Raw genomic sequence first — 14316 nt, 5'->3', positions numbered from 1 at the left:
TAAGTTCCTCCTCTGTCTTTTGAAAAGAAGACAACGTAAGCACTGACCACAATGATACCAGCTGGTGGGAATGGGCTGGGACCCAGGATTTACCCCTCACTAATCAGGTTAGGGTAAACCAGTAAGAGCATGAATTGTATGAGGTACATTCCTACCTCCCTTAGGGTTTTTCATCTGAAACCTCTAATCATGCCCTTGTTTTGTAATAATTTGTTACACATATGCGGTACTTTCCACCCACGGCTCTCCAAGTGTTTTATGAACATGACTTATGCTTCACAGCTTTCCTGAGGTAGTTAAATATTAGGGCAGGGAAAACTTTATGGGATTTTGGATTTTGCAAACCCTCCTGCTTATCCTGAAGTTTGCCAAGCTTGTTTGTGTTTGTGCCAAGCGTGTTTGTGAGGTTTGCCAAGCTTGTGTTCATGTACCTTTTTCCCCTGTGAGATTGACTCCTGCTTTTTTCCCCCAAAGGTGCCACAATTAAAAAAAAAAAAAAAAGCAGCAGAAGTGCAAAGAAAGATTGTAGTGCATGCGTATTCCAGGCATCTAGTGGGATGTTCAGATATTTAGCACACATTGCTGTCCTGTTAGAATATCAAGCATTCGTAGAGGTTGGGGGCATCCCACCATGGCTTCCATCAAACCCTGGGAGCATCATTCTGTTATAAGAAAACTCTGTTTTTATTGCTTGGTGTTTCAGTTTAATACTGTGTATATATCTGACTTTCCTGGCCTTGATCTGCCTCAACCAGAATTCTGATTTCTTGCCCTCGGGAATATAACTGTCTGCTCAGCCTTGCTATAAAGTCTTTAGGCAACGTAAGCACACTGCTTTCCCTGCTGGAATTGTCCCTTTAGGAACCAGTTGCTCTCCTTTCACTTGTATTTCTTCTGGATCTTCTTTCAATGCTGCTTATCTAAGATTTCCTCCACTTCTGGCATCAGCTTTGTTCCCTTTCTGCTCCCAAAAGGCAAGGGAAAGTGTGTTTCATGCTACTGTTGGGACAGGGGAACTATTGATAAGAATGTTGCTGTTCTTCACCAGAACCGTCCTTCGTGTGAGCCCATTACTGGAAGCATTGTAAACCATGTCAATGGTTCTGGTCTTGTAGGGTAGCATTTGGATCCCTAAAAGAAGTTGCCAACACACATCTGCAAGATGCAGTGTTTCTTGGGACCATCACAAAACTTTCATTGTATGAATTCAGCATAGGCCAGTCTTGGTGTTGACAGGTCTTTCCAACCCATGCGTCTCAACTCTTGGCTATGAGTTTCCTTTTTCACCCAGTCTGGTGACAGTGGTGCTTATTGTCCCTAGAGAAAACCTCTCCTGATGTCCTGGCTACTATTGCAGAGGGGTATCAGGCAGCCAAGTTTCCTCTGTTTTTGATTCTCCTTCTGGATCCAAACCTGAAGGAAGCAACTGGGAAGAGGAGGTAGCAAATATGTCTGTTCAGAAAATAAAGAAGATTGGAGCAGTTGGAAATATTCCTACCATGCTACCTGAGGAAGGGAAGCAGTGTAGAAGGCAGAAAATGGAGGGGAAGCTGTGGTGTTCTCTTGCTACTATGGGGAGGGATAGGACATGCAAGGCAAGAGGAGACTGGAAAGACTGGGGGAGAGAATGGGAAATCCAATGGATACTGGGTAGGACTGAAGGGAGAGGGACAACATGAGGAGTAGAACAGGGTACTGGGGGCACAGAAGAGAGCATGCCAGGAGGTGGTAGCTATGAGGAAGACTTACCCTTCTCCATCAATCTCTTCCTCCTACCCTACACACCAAGCAATCAGGCTATATCCATCAGGCCCTCTGCTGCCTCTAGCATCCCAGCTCACCCTTTGGTGGGAATGACTTGGCCCAACAGCCATAGTATAGAAGGAGGACAGAAGTAAAGCAAATAAGTTCTTTATGGCATTGAACAGTAGATTAAGGCTCCTATGCAGCTGTGCATGCCCCTTTGCTGTAGTGGCACTTCTCTGAAATGACTAGCCTGTACTCCACAATATCAACATTCCTTTGTACTGAAATAAATCTCTAGCTGAGCACAAATCACTCAGTACCTCTTCCAAGTATTTTCTGCTGAACCCAACTCACCTCAGTCTGATAACATTGTTGGGGAAAGAAAAGCCCAGAGTCATCTTTTTCTTAGTGCCCTAACAGAGAGCACAAGTTCAACTTAGTTTAAACATGGCATCTCTTTGGACTGAAATTTCTTTCCTAATTCTCAGTGACAACTTGGCCTGCCAAAACTTGCCTCCTTTCTACATTCCATTGCCTCATTTTGAAGGGGGCAGGATATATGCTCCACTTTGCTTCAGATGCTTTTTCTCACTGGGTCCATCTATGTGTGCTCTTTACTGCAGAGTAGACTAATTAGCTCTGCAGTAAAGTGGCACCATCTACACATGTGCTGGTATTAGGGCTTAGTAAACTAATTAACTCTGCTGTAAGAGAGTACTGTCAGTTTAGTACAACAGAGTAATTAACTGCACTAAAACGCACATGTAGATTCTGACCACTGGTGTACGTTGTACCTGGTCAACCCAGACAGCCAGGGGCCAGCTCTGCCCCAGCTCAATTTGCTACTGTCCTGGGTGCACCTGTAGACACTGCACCTGGGAGCAGCTTAGTCCAGCCCCAACTGCTCCAGAGTTTATTGTCTCACATTAATTGCACATGTAGATGTACCCACTATGTGTCAGGCCTGGAGGAAGGAAATCCCAAAGGGGCATGTTGAGGATTATTTTTCCTCTCTTCCTGATGAGGAATGTAAATAGGAAGCTGCAGCCTGTTGTGCTGCAGTCCCCCTGGGGAAATCCTTGAGGTCCTATAAGATTCTGAATCAGGCTGCACTGAGAACCCCTGGTGCCATGCTATTAATATTTTTCTGCCACATACACACATGCATGCACAATTTTGGGGGAAGAAGTGATCAACTGTGCCCCATGAGAAAAAGGGATATGTTTCCCAAGAGGCCAAAACAGATTCTCATTTCTAATAATTAGATAAAAAATTTATTTGGTTTGACAGCTTGGTATTTTTGGATTTTTCCTGACTATTTTCCCTCTGCAGGCATCAGATTTCATGAATGGCTTCCTTTAGCTTATTTATAATTGATATGTAACAAAGCAATTTTGGCAAGAGTTGCTTGCCAATTGCATTTGTATGATACTAGGAGGATGCATTGTGACATAAGGACCTTTGTTACCAGTGGTAAGAAGCAAGAAGGGAAGAAACCATGTTGAGTATTAGAGAGCAGGGTGAATGTTAGGAAAAAATAATTTAAATAAGCTGGTATCACAGGATGCAGCTTTCATAGTTACTTTTTCTGAGAAGAATCTCAGTTTAATGACTATCCCTGGCAGGGTAAAGGCGTTCTAGAGATTCCCAGGCCAGCAAGTTTATGAGCTTCGTGGAAGTCACTGCCTGGCCTAAAGGTTTTAATGAATATAAAAACCAAAAGCGACCCATACTGTTTACAAAGGAGTGGTGCTGCTTGATCAAGAATGGCTTTTTAACCAAAATTAACATTTTTGTGCAGAAAATGTTGATTTTGGTCAGATTTGTCTCCAGTCTTTTAAGATGAGAAATCAATAACTGAAGACAGAAGTGTAAAATATTTTATTTTTTGGTTAAAACAAAATCAATTTTTGAAATCCCCAAAGTGAAAACTGTTGCAGAAAAAAATAAGAAACTCAGAGCATTTGAGGGGGTTGATTTTTCATGTTGAAAGTAAATCCTTTTCATGTGTTAAAAGAAAAGTCTTTCATAGCTCCAAAATTCTCAGGGAAAAGGAACTGGCATTCCTCAAGAAAGTTTTTTCTTAAGTTTTCTCATAGCAATAAATCAGGCTATACTTTCTATGTTCCAGCTAAAACAAATGGGCACAACAAAAGGTGGTTAGCAGCACAGACTTCCATATATAGTCAGTTACAGGCACACGACTGATGTCATCTGCAGGGTAGAGTAAAGGCTATTTTCTTTGAAGAGACATAATCCTCAGGACTGACTGAAGGATGGATTGAAGGTGAAGTCCATCAAAATAATAATAATTCAAATAGATACACTTACTCTGAAAACTATACAATTATCACTTTAATCTCTTGTTGGGTTAGCAACTTGTTCATGGAGTTGTTATGACTTCTGTGAGCATCTTTTGCTTCCTGGTTGAGCAGCTGGAAATTTTTAATGGGAAAGAATAACATGAAATAATGTGCAGCAAATGTTCATACAAGGGGTCAAGGATCAAATTAAAAGGATATGATAGGGATTTTTGACAAACCAAATGGTGTGTATGTGATGTAGAATTAAGAGTTTGCAGCCCCCAGGTTGAGGTATAAGAGTAGATCTTGTGGATTGTGTAATAGTTTCGTAGATGACAGGGTCAGAAGGGATCTATTAGATTATCGAATCTGACCCCCTGCCCTGGGCAGGAATGAGTGCTGCGGTCAGATGACCCCAGCCAGGTGCCTGTCCAATCTCCTTTTAAATACCTCCAAGGAAGGGGACAGCACCACCTTCCTTGGAAGTGTATTCCATATTCTGGCATCCCTCACTGTAAAGATTTTTTTTCCTGATGTCCAGTCTGAATTTGCTCTCTTCTAGTTTGTGGCCATTATTTCTAGTTACCTTGACAGGCACCCTGATGAACATTGTATCCCCTATTTCTTGCTGGGCCCCCCCCGATGAGTTTGTAGGCAGCCACAATATCATAATAGCTATGGCTGTTTTGTTTGGGAGGGGTTTTGATTGTGCACTGATTCTCTTGCCAGTACCAGGAAACCCAGAGTTTCCTAGCTAGAGGATCGCACTCTTCTTTTGAGTGTCATAGTAGTCACCAATTATTCCCCATAGTCTGTGCCAATTTGATTTAAGGCAGTGGTTTTTGCCTTTCTCTGTAGTAGTTGAAATGTTTTTTTTTGCCTAGAGTCTTCTAAGCATATACCAGTATTAACCACCTACTTCTTTGCTGTTCCATTGGTAAGGTTATGACAGAACCCTTGTTACCTGTGCTTTTTTTTAGTTGGGGGGGGGCTTTTTATAGGTATTTTGGTGTTTCACATATAGTTCTTCGTAGTTGTAGGTGAGGGTTTGAAGTAGTGATTTGAAGGATTCCTTCAGTTTAATGAGTGGCTGCTAACATGGGGATCTGGATTCTATGGCCCTTCCAATCTTATATTCCTAAAATACGTGGAATCTTCAAGTTTCTTGATCCTGTGCTTCAACATCATAAAGTGATGCGTGAACTTGAGCATGGTTAAAGATGTAAACTCTTCAGGGCAAAGGCAGTTGTTTTCTGTGTTTGGAAAGTACCTAACATATATTAATTTCTAATTCAACATAATCACCATTTGTGAACACAAATCACCATAATCACAAATTAACAGCTACTGCTAGCATCTGAACAGAACCAAAATGCCTCATATCATACAAATAAACAGAATAATCCAAAGGGAGAAGTGTTCCTGAATGATCTGGAGTAGAGAAATGAGTCAGAACATCAGGGATTGGTATCAACACTGACTATTCCTCTAACAGTTTTGTACTGCCACCATCAACCACTTTCCACATTAAATGAATAATACTAGTTAACTACTTGGGTATTTCCAGGTTTGGAGTATGTCTGTGGACTCAGGTGATTAGAGGGTGGCTGGGATGTGCTCAAGGCCCTGGTGCTGAGACCTGCTACCCTAGAGGGATAGGTGGGGATGAAGGCATTGGTTCTTTTGAGTATTGGGGGGCAGGTATCAGTACCGTCAGTGTTATTCTTACAGTAGGGAGTCCTTTTTGAAGACTGGCTCTGTACCTCTGGAGAAGTTATTTGGCTTCTCTGCATCACAGTTAACTTCTCAACCAAGCAAACAGAACAGTGTGAATATTGCAAAATCTTAATTAAGATTTTCAACGCTGAATATTACAGGATTTTTTTCTATAAAGCAGGTATCAAACTTACACATTGTGGTTATATTTGTACCAGAAACTTGAATCTAATGGATTGCACTGAAGTGAGGGAACAGAAACACTCCCTGCCACCTTGTGTGTCTAATCAGTTAGCCCATGTTACAAATAAAAATGATAGTGAGCTGTTTGTGAATGAACAAGAATCAGAGCTTCTGTGGGTAAATTATTCCAGAACAGAATAGGGTGAGAATTAAAAGTGCAACAGCTATCCAGGAGTAACTCCCTGGGTGTGCAGTCTTATTCTACATGTAATGTGCTCTGATTCCACTTTAACTTAATTCACTTCTTAAATAGGTTGGTACATGGAGGTAGTCTAGCTATTCTGGAATGTGTCTTTATGGTTGTATGTGGTTATGTATTTTTATTTTTCACATATACACTGGTCTTTATTCACAGAAATGTTAGCAAATTTTGAGTAACAAGTGCAAACAAGCTGCAAAATGGAAGAAAGGCTCAATTTATTGGGTAAATCATTTTTGCTCAACCCTAAAAACAAATATGATAATACAGAGCTGATGTCAGACTATCTGAATGTTGGTAAAGATCTTTGGGATCTTCAGATGCTGTACAATTAAAATATTATGATGAATAAACAAGAATCCCCTTCCTCAGATTGATTTTAAGGATTTTTTTTAAATTTCACTTCCTTGAGAGAACAAGTCTGTCCGCACTGTAATGAACTAGTTAATATACTGCGAGATGGGTAAGGTAACTAGTAGGGTGAAAGTGCTAGACTTTAGGAAAGCTGATTTCAATGAACTCAGGCGTTTAGTCAAGGACGCACTGCAGAGTAGGAGTTTTGAAGAGATGGGAGCCCAGGAAGGGTGGCTGTGCCCTAAGGAAATGATCCCTCGGGCACAGAGGGAGACCAGGAGGCTTCCTTGGCTAACCAGAGAAATCCAGGGCAGCCTATGGTCTAAAAGGGGAGCATATAAAAAGTGGAAACGGGGAGAGATTACCAAAGAGGAGTATACCTCCTCTGCTCGCACTTGTAGGGAGGCAGTTAGACAAGCCAAAGCTACCATGGAGCTGAGGATGGCATCCCAAGTAAAGGATAACAAAAAAATGTTTTTTAGATATATAGGGAGTAAAAGGAAGGCCCAGGGAGGAATAGGACCCCTACTAAATGGGCAGAAACAATTGGTGACAGACAGGGAGGACAAGGCTGAACTCCTCAACGAGTTCTTTGTCTCAGTGTTCCTAAGTGAGGGGCACGACAAGTCTCTCACTGAGGTTGTAGAGAGGCAGCAGCAAGGCGCCAGACTTCCATGCGTAGACCCTGAGATGGTGCAGAGTCACTTGGAGGAACTGGATGCCTTTAAGTCGGCAGGCCCGGATGAGCTCCATCCAAGGGTACTGAAGGCACTGGCTGACGTCATTGCGCAGCCACTGGCAGGAATATTTGAACACTCTTGGTGCATAGACCAGGTCCTGGAGGACTGGAAAAGGGCCAGTGCGGTCCCCATTTTCAAGAAGGGGAGGAAGGAGAACCTGGGCAACTATAGGCCAATCAGTCTTACCTCCATCCTTGGCAAAGTCTTTGAAAAAATTATCAAGGCTCACATTTGCAAGAGCCCGGCAGGAAAAATTATGCTGAGGGGAAACCAGCACGGATTTGTAGCAGGCAGATCATGCCTGACTAACCTAGTCTCTTTTTACGACCAGGTTACAAAATGCCTGGACGCAGGAGTAGGGGTTGATGTCGTATACTTAGACTTCAGGAAGGCCTTCGATACCCCACACCATACTGGTGAACAAGTTAAGAGGCTGTGACATGGATGACTACACAGTCTGGTGGGTGGCGAATTGGCTAGAGGGTCGCACCCAGAGAGTCATAGTAGATGGGTCGGTATCGACCTGGAAGGTTGTGGGCAGTGGGGTCCCTCAGGCCTCAGTTCTAGGACCGATAGTCTTCAATGTCTTCATCAGCGACTTGGACGAGGGAGTGAAGTATACTCTGTCCAAGTTTGCGGATGACACAAATCTATGGGGAGATGTGGACACGCCGGAGGGCAGGGAACAACTGCAAGCAGACCTGGACAGGTTGGACAAATGAGCAGAAAACAACAGAATGCAGTTCAACAAGGAGAAATGCAAAGTGCTGCACCTAGGGAGGAAAAATGTCCAGCATACCTACTGCCTAGGAAACGACCTGCTTGGTAGAATGGAAGCAGAAAGGGATCTTGGAGTCCTAGTGGACTCCAAGATGAACATGAGTCGGCAGTGTGACGAAGCCATCAGAAAAGCTAATGGCACTTTATCGTGCATCAGCAGATGCATGACGAATATATCCAAGGAGGTGATACTTCCGCTCTATCGGGTGCTGGTCAGACCACAGTTGGAGTACTGCGTGCAATTCTGGGCACCGCACTTCAAGAGGGATGTGGATAACCTGGAGAGGGTCCAGAGAAGGGCCACTTGTATGGTCAAGGGCTTGCAGGCCAAGCCCTATGAGGAGCACCTGGACCTCTTCAGCCTCCGCAAAAGAAGGTTGAGAGGCGACCTTGTGGCTGCCTATAAGTTCATCACGGGGGCACAGAAGGGAACTGGTGAGGTTTTATTCACCAAGGCGCCACCGGGGGTTACAAGAAATAATGGCCACAAGCTAGCAGAGAGTAGATTTAGACTAGACATTAGGAAGAACTTCTTCACAGTTCGAGTGGCCAAGGTCTGGAATGGGCTCCCAAGGGAGGTGGTGCTCTCCCCTACCCTGGGGGTCTTGAAGAGGAGGTTAGGTAGGCATCTAGCTGGGGTCATCTAAACCCAGCACTCTTTCCTGCCTATGCAGGGGGTCGGACTTGATAATCTATTGAGGTCCCTTCTGACCCTAGCATCTATGAATCTATGGTACTGTGCCTGCAGGACCCCTCTGTGGTAGGAATAAAAAAAAATGTAATGGTGGTATCAGGAATGAATTACTGCAGCCCAACAAACACTTTTTAGAATAAAGATGCCTATAACAGCATGACTGCCTACGTTTAGGACCACAGAAGGGTGTAAGCAGAGGATCCCAGCCCCACTTGCAGTGTCTTTTGAAGACATGACATACTCCCTTTGAAAATGTATGTCCTGAAACTCTAAGCAAAAGCATACTTCATTCAGACACCAAGAAAAAGAACAAATTAATTTGAAATTGGCATGTGAAATATTCTTTTACTTTTAGGAGAAATTCTGAATAATGTCAAGACTATGATAATACCTTTTTATTTAATTTAATTCAAAGACAAAACTTTATCTATACACTTGAGAACAGAGGAAGAATCTGAGGATACAAAATGCCATAATTTAATTGTACCTGAATACAAGGATACTTTTGATGTTAATTGCATTTCATCTTATATATTTTGAATTGGTCGATTATTATACAGCTTTAAGGAATTCAAGGGAAACTTATGAGAAACGCAACCCTTGGAGGTGAGTCTTAGAGAAGGGATTTTATAACCATGTGATTGAAGAGTGTATAGAGGTGTTTAGAGTGTTGGGGAAAGTGTATACTACGTGGGGTGAGGGGGGAGATGTGCAATGTTGAAATGCTATTGTAGCTGGTTTTATTCTCCTAAGAGATGGCTCAGTGTTGAGAAAGCAACATAAACTTGAGATGTTATATTTATTGGTATTTATCAGCAAAAGAACCCGTCAAGATTTTTAAAAATGTGTAACACCCGAAAACTTCTGTTGTTCTCAGACATGTTTGAAGGAATTTTTGCTTTGGGGACCACTGGCTGCTTTTGGAAATGTGGCCTTTTCATTCAAGTATCTCATGGTGGTGAAAATTCTCAGCCATAAGCAGAGACATAAGAGGACAGCTCTACAGGGCAGTGCCAGCTGCTGTACTGGTGCTGCTGGTGTCAACGAAGCTAGGCACTAGCTGCAGTGGTGGCTATATTTGCCTCTCTCCCGAAGTGGTGACTGGAGCTGCTTCTTTGGTTGTGCATCCCTCCCTCAGTGTTGCTGTGGCTATAAGCTATAGATGTTGCATTGGTGGATTATAGGGTATGAAGTATCAGTATTGTCAGTATTATTTGTACAGTGGGGAGGCCTTTTTGAAGACTGGCTCTGTACCTCTGGAGAAGTTATTGGGCTCTGGATGACTGACTTGAATATTTAAAGTAGAGTTTGGTAGCGATCAGATACTAACAGAATTGGGAAAGTCATTCAAATGCTCTCTTCAAGCTTTCAAATTTTAGGAGAATTTGGTTCAATTGTGTCCACATCCCTCCTGTGTTCACTTTCCCCGAATAGTCCACCTTGATAAATTTGCTGTGTAAATTTATCAAAGTGGCTATTTGCTAAACAGCAAGATGTGGGCAAATACTGCAAAACAGTGGCAGGGAACAAATCAGTCCTTATACTAATGAGGATACAGATCAGAAATCTGCTTCTAAAAGTTAAAACGTGGTTAATCAGGGAAACAAAGTTCCCAATCTGTGCTATATGTCTGGTCAGAACAGCCCAAATTGCAAACTGCACAAATCAAATCCTGATGGCAATGTGAATAGTTTTTGAACATTATGTAAACTGAAATGTATTTTTATAATATGTTTCTTGCATAGTTTTGAGCAATGAACAAATGCATGCAAAATGTGATTTATTCAAACAATTTTATGCAGCAGAAAAGAGCTACATTTACTAACTACACAATAGTGTTTTAGTACAAATAGTTCATCTAGTTCTTGCCAGTTGATGGAGGTTTTTTGATATCCTACGTGCATAAAATTAGTTATGCTTTCAGTCCAGCTCATAAGAGACACATGCCCATTTTATTAAAAGCTGTCTCGCAACAAGTCTGACTTCCAACATGTTGTTAAATAGCGCTTATTATAGCTTTTGAAATCTTCATTCATGGCAAATATGACTGTCTCATGACCTAGTTCCAGCACCATAGTCCTCAACATAGTTTGGTTGTTATTTCATCTTGCAGTGGACATGGGATTTTAAATATATGATATACATAAACCATATCTGAACCTTACAACAGCCTTAGGTTATCATCCTGCAAACAAATAAGCTGTGCTTCTTATAAGGGGCCTGAGGTAGTTTGGTACGCAGCTCTCTATGTAAAATAATGCCAATGAAATTCCCTTAGTCTACTGGAAAATCTTAAATCAGGGTAGCAGGCACCAGATTTTTCAATGGTATTTAGGTACTTAAAAGTGCATAGCCTTCTAGAGGGATTTGTAAAAGTTTCTTTAGGTGCCTAACTGCTTTTATAAATCCCACTTTGCATCAATCTGCATCTTTGGATGCCTTAATATATTTGTGCATCTGGGCCCAAGTTATTCAGATGCTCAAGTGGTTGCAGGATGGAGCCCTCAGATTGTGCTAGAGTTTAGAGATCATAGGAAAGTAAAGCTGGAAAGCACTTCATTAGATCATCTTGTCCAGCCCTCTGCTCAAGGCAGGATCATCCCTGGTTAAACTATCCCAGCCAAGTATCTGTCTAAACAGCTTTTGAAAACTCCCAAGGATGGAGATTCCACACTTTTTCTGCGTAGCCTGTTCCAGTGCTTGACCACCCTTATAGTCAGAAAGTTCCTCCTAAACTCCAACCTAAATTTCCCCTGCTGCAACTTGAAGGCATTGTTCCTAGTCCTGTCCCTTACAGCCACAGAGAAAAACCCATCTCCATCCTCTCTATAGTTGCCCTCTAGGTATTTGAAGACTTATCAAATCCCTCCCTTATAGTGTGTGTGGAGAGTGTGACAAACTTTTCTTCTCTGTGGTCTTTTGTTAGGCAGACAAGATATTCTGAAAAAAGGCAGAGATGATCAAAAAGTTGAAGTTCTCTATACTTGCAGATCAAAGTAACAGTCTATTTTAGACAGCTTTATATGGCCTCCCCTAACAAGGTATTTCCAAATTATTTAAAAATGGAGTGAATCCGTATAACACATTGCCCAAAGTTTATTTTTAAATAGTGTGTGATTAGTCAGCAGCACTGCTGTGCATGAAGGACTTGGGGTAAAATTTTCAGATGTTCCCCTTCCCCTTATCGAAAGTGACTCAGGCCAGATCTATACAGTAGACTTGCCATATCTGCTGGTACTGCTGTCAATACATTGCACTGTTCTAGGCTGCCTTCTAAACTAGAAGTGGTGTAGCTGCTTGTCTTTGGATAAGCTAATTAGTAGTGCTGAGTGGGCACATCTACACATGCAGTTAAAAACTCTGGTGCTTATTGTGCCAGAGTTTATTGCTTTTAGGTGCTGCATCTGCACATGTGCCCGGGACCACAGCATGTTGAGCTGAGTTGGAGCTGCCCCGACTGGCAGGGAGCCCAGAGAGTCAGCCTGCCAGCCCCAGGCTGTTCCCCCAGCTCTATATACTGTGGAGAGGCTGGCTGGTGCACAAGGGTGCTACAGTGTGGGGCTAGCTGGCAGGCAGACCCCACACTGAAGCACCCTCAAGCTTTAGCCAGCCGGGGCAGCATCTATGCATGTGTTGCTGTGGAGTGAAAACCTCTGCAGCACAATAGCACTTGTGTTGAGAAGTACTACCTTGCTGCAGAGTGAATTAATTTACCCCAGTCTAACAGGGGGACGCATGTAGACATACAACATTTACTGCGCAGCTAATTAGTCTATACAGCAACTTACCTGCTCAGAAGTGGTGCCATCATGGTGCCTTGCGTAGATGCGTTGTGACTGGGCATATCGACACAAGATGTTTACTGTGCAGATGACTAATTAGCTGCACAGTAAATGTCTCATGTAGACATGCTCAGTGACAGTACTGATTAGGCCACGAAGGAGTCCACTTTGGTGGCTGAGGAAGCAACCCACAGCAAACAGTGTGAGGAGGTAAGTTGTTGAGTGGACACAATCAATGGTACTAGAGGTCACAAGTCCTATGGGGAGCCAGTGGCACTGAAGTGTTTATGGGCTTAAAACATTTTTAAAAATAGAGCTTAGATCCTGAAGCCACTTGGTCACTTCTGAAAATTTAAACCACTTAACAAATGTTTTTAAACATAAGGCTGATTAGATTTGTCAGGAGTGTTGAAACTGCGAAGTCCTAATAGGGTGGCAGGAGCAGTGACATTTTTGTTGCTTTGGACTTTTGTATTTTCTTTCCAATTTGACAGAGCCCTTCACTACTGGGATTCCTCCCAACCAGATTGGTGCCTCCTGCTCTCTTCTGCTCCCGTGTGAGCAGGGGAAATGTTACCCTGGGGATTCTGAGGCTGGAAGAAGCTTTGAAATGATCTAGAGCTATAGGTGGGAAGGAGAGGAGCTGAAAATCTTATTCCACTCCAGGTATAGTCAGTGGTCAAATTCTTCCTTTATCTCAGTGGCAGAGGACCAAGCCAATCCAGTCAGCTCATGGCTTGATTCATTGCTTTCTATGTACTTAACTTACTGATATAGTTAGACTGTACACTCTTTTTGGGGCATAACTCTATGTTAATATACCATAATGGGGGTCTAGTTCTTGATGGGTCCCTGGGCACTATTGTAACTAACATGACTACCAATCATTAATTTTATGCTGGTTTGTCTACACTGAGACCATTGGAGTTACTCCAGTTTGACATCAGTGTAACACAGTAGTGGTTTCAGCCTACACCCTACGGTAAATCTGTATAGGTTCCTCTTCTGTACCATGGAACTCCCCTCTCTATACAACTGAAGGGGATTTTATAATAGACACAGTTTAGGGGGAACCCCTGAGTGGCACTGTCCAGTTGCAAAAACCTTACTCTCTGGCATATTACCCTCTTAATCTTCCTCATTTGGGAGGTAGAATTCACAGTTCTTCACCAGGAAAAAACTTTGTTTACAACAGAAGTACTTTAAGGTTGCACTGAAATCTGATTGAACACCTTCTAAAGCAGAAAACAGAGAGGCAAAGGAGTTCAGAAAGGTGGCTGGTTTTTTTTAAAATTTGGATGTGTTCTAAACTTATGAAAAGGGGACTTTCTAATGGGAGCATCCTCCAAGCTTTACTGGTACAAAACCTGCTTCCTTACATCTACATTTATATACCATGAGCCTACTTTGTATCACAAAGAGATTGCTGCCATTCCCACTGAAGTCTGAAGGAAATTTCTACATGTGTCTTTGATAACAAAATTGGCTCCCCCTGCATTGAAATATGTTGAATAACTATTTAGAAGAAACAGTCACTTTTCCTGGCATGCATTTACTCAGAGTGACCTTAAAAGTGTGAATTACAAAGGGCTGGGGGTGAATTTAGTGGTTAAACAGCAAGAGAAGCTGCCTCATACTAGGCCTGCAAACTTGATGTTCATGCAGAAACTCCCATTGGAGGTCAGCTTGGTTAGCCACTTTCTCAATAGTGGGATAGGCTGCAAGATGCCTTGGAGGGTTCAAAATGTATGCAAAGACA

At 42.5% G+C, this 14316-nt stretch overlaps 1 pseudogene; it reads right to left on the bottom strand.

The window, feature by feature from the left end:
• Window positions 1-598: 598 nt before the first annotated feature.
• LOC109283827 (small ribosomal subunit protein eS8-like) lies at window positions 599-1759 on the bottom strand (annotated as a pseudogene).
• Between the last annotated feature and the right edge of the window lie 12557 nt (window positions 1760-14316).

This window comes from Alligator mississippiensis, chromosome 3 (genome assembly GCF_030867095.1).
Source record: "Alligator mississippiensis isolate rAllMis1 chromosome 3, rAllMis1, whole genome shotgun sequence".
In the NCBI taxonomy this organism is placed as follows: Eukaryota; Metazoa; Chordata; order Crocodylia; family Alligatoridae; genus Alligator; species Alligator mississippiensis.
The sequence above is the reverse complement of the archived record's forward strand: the minus strand, read 5'-3'. Positions and strand labels throughout refer to the sequence as shown.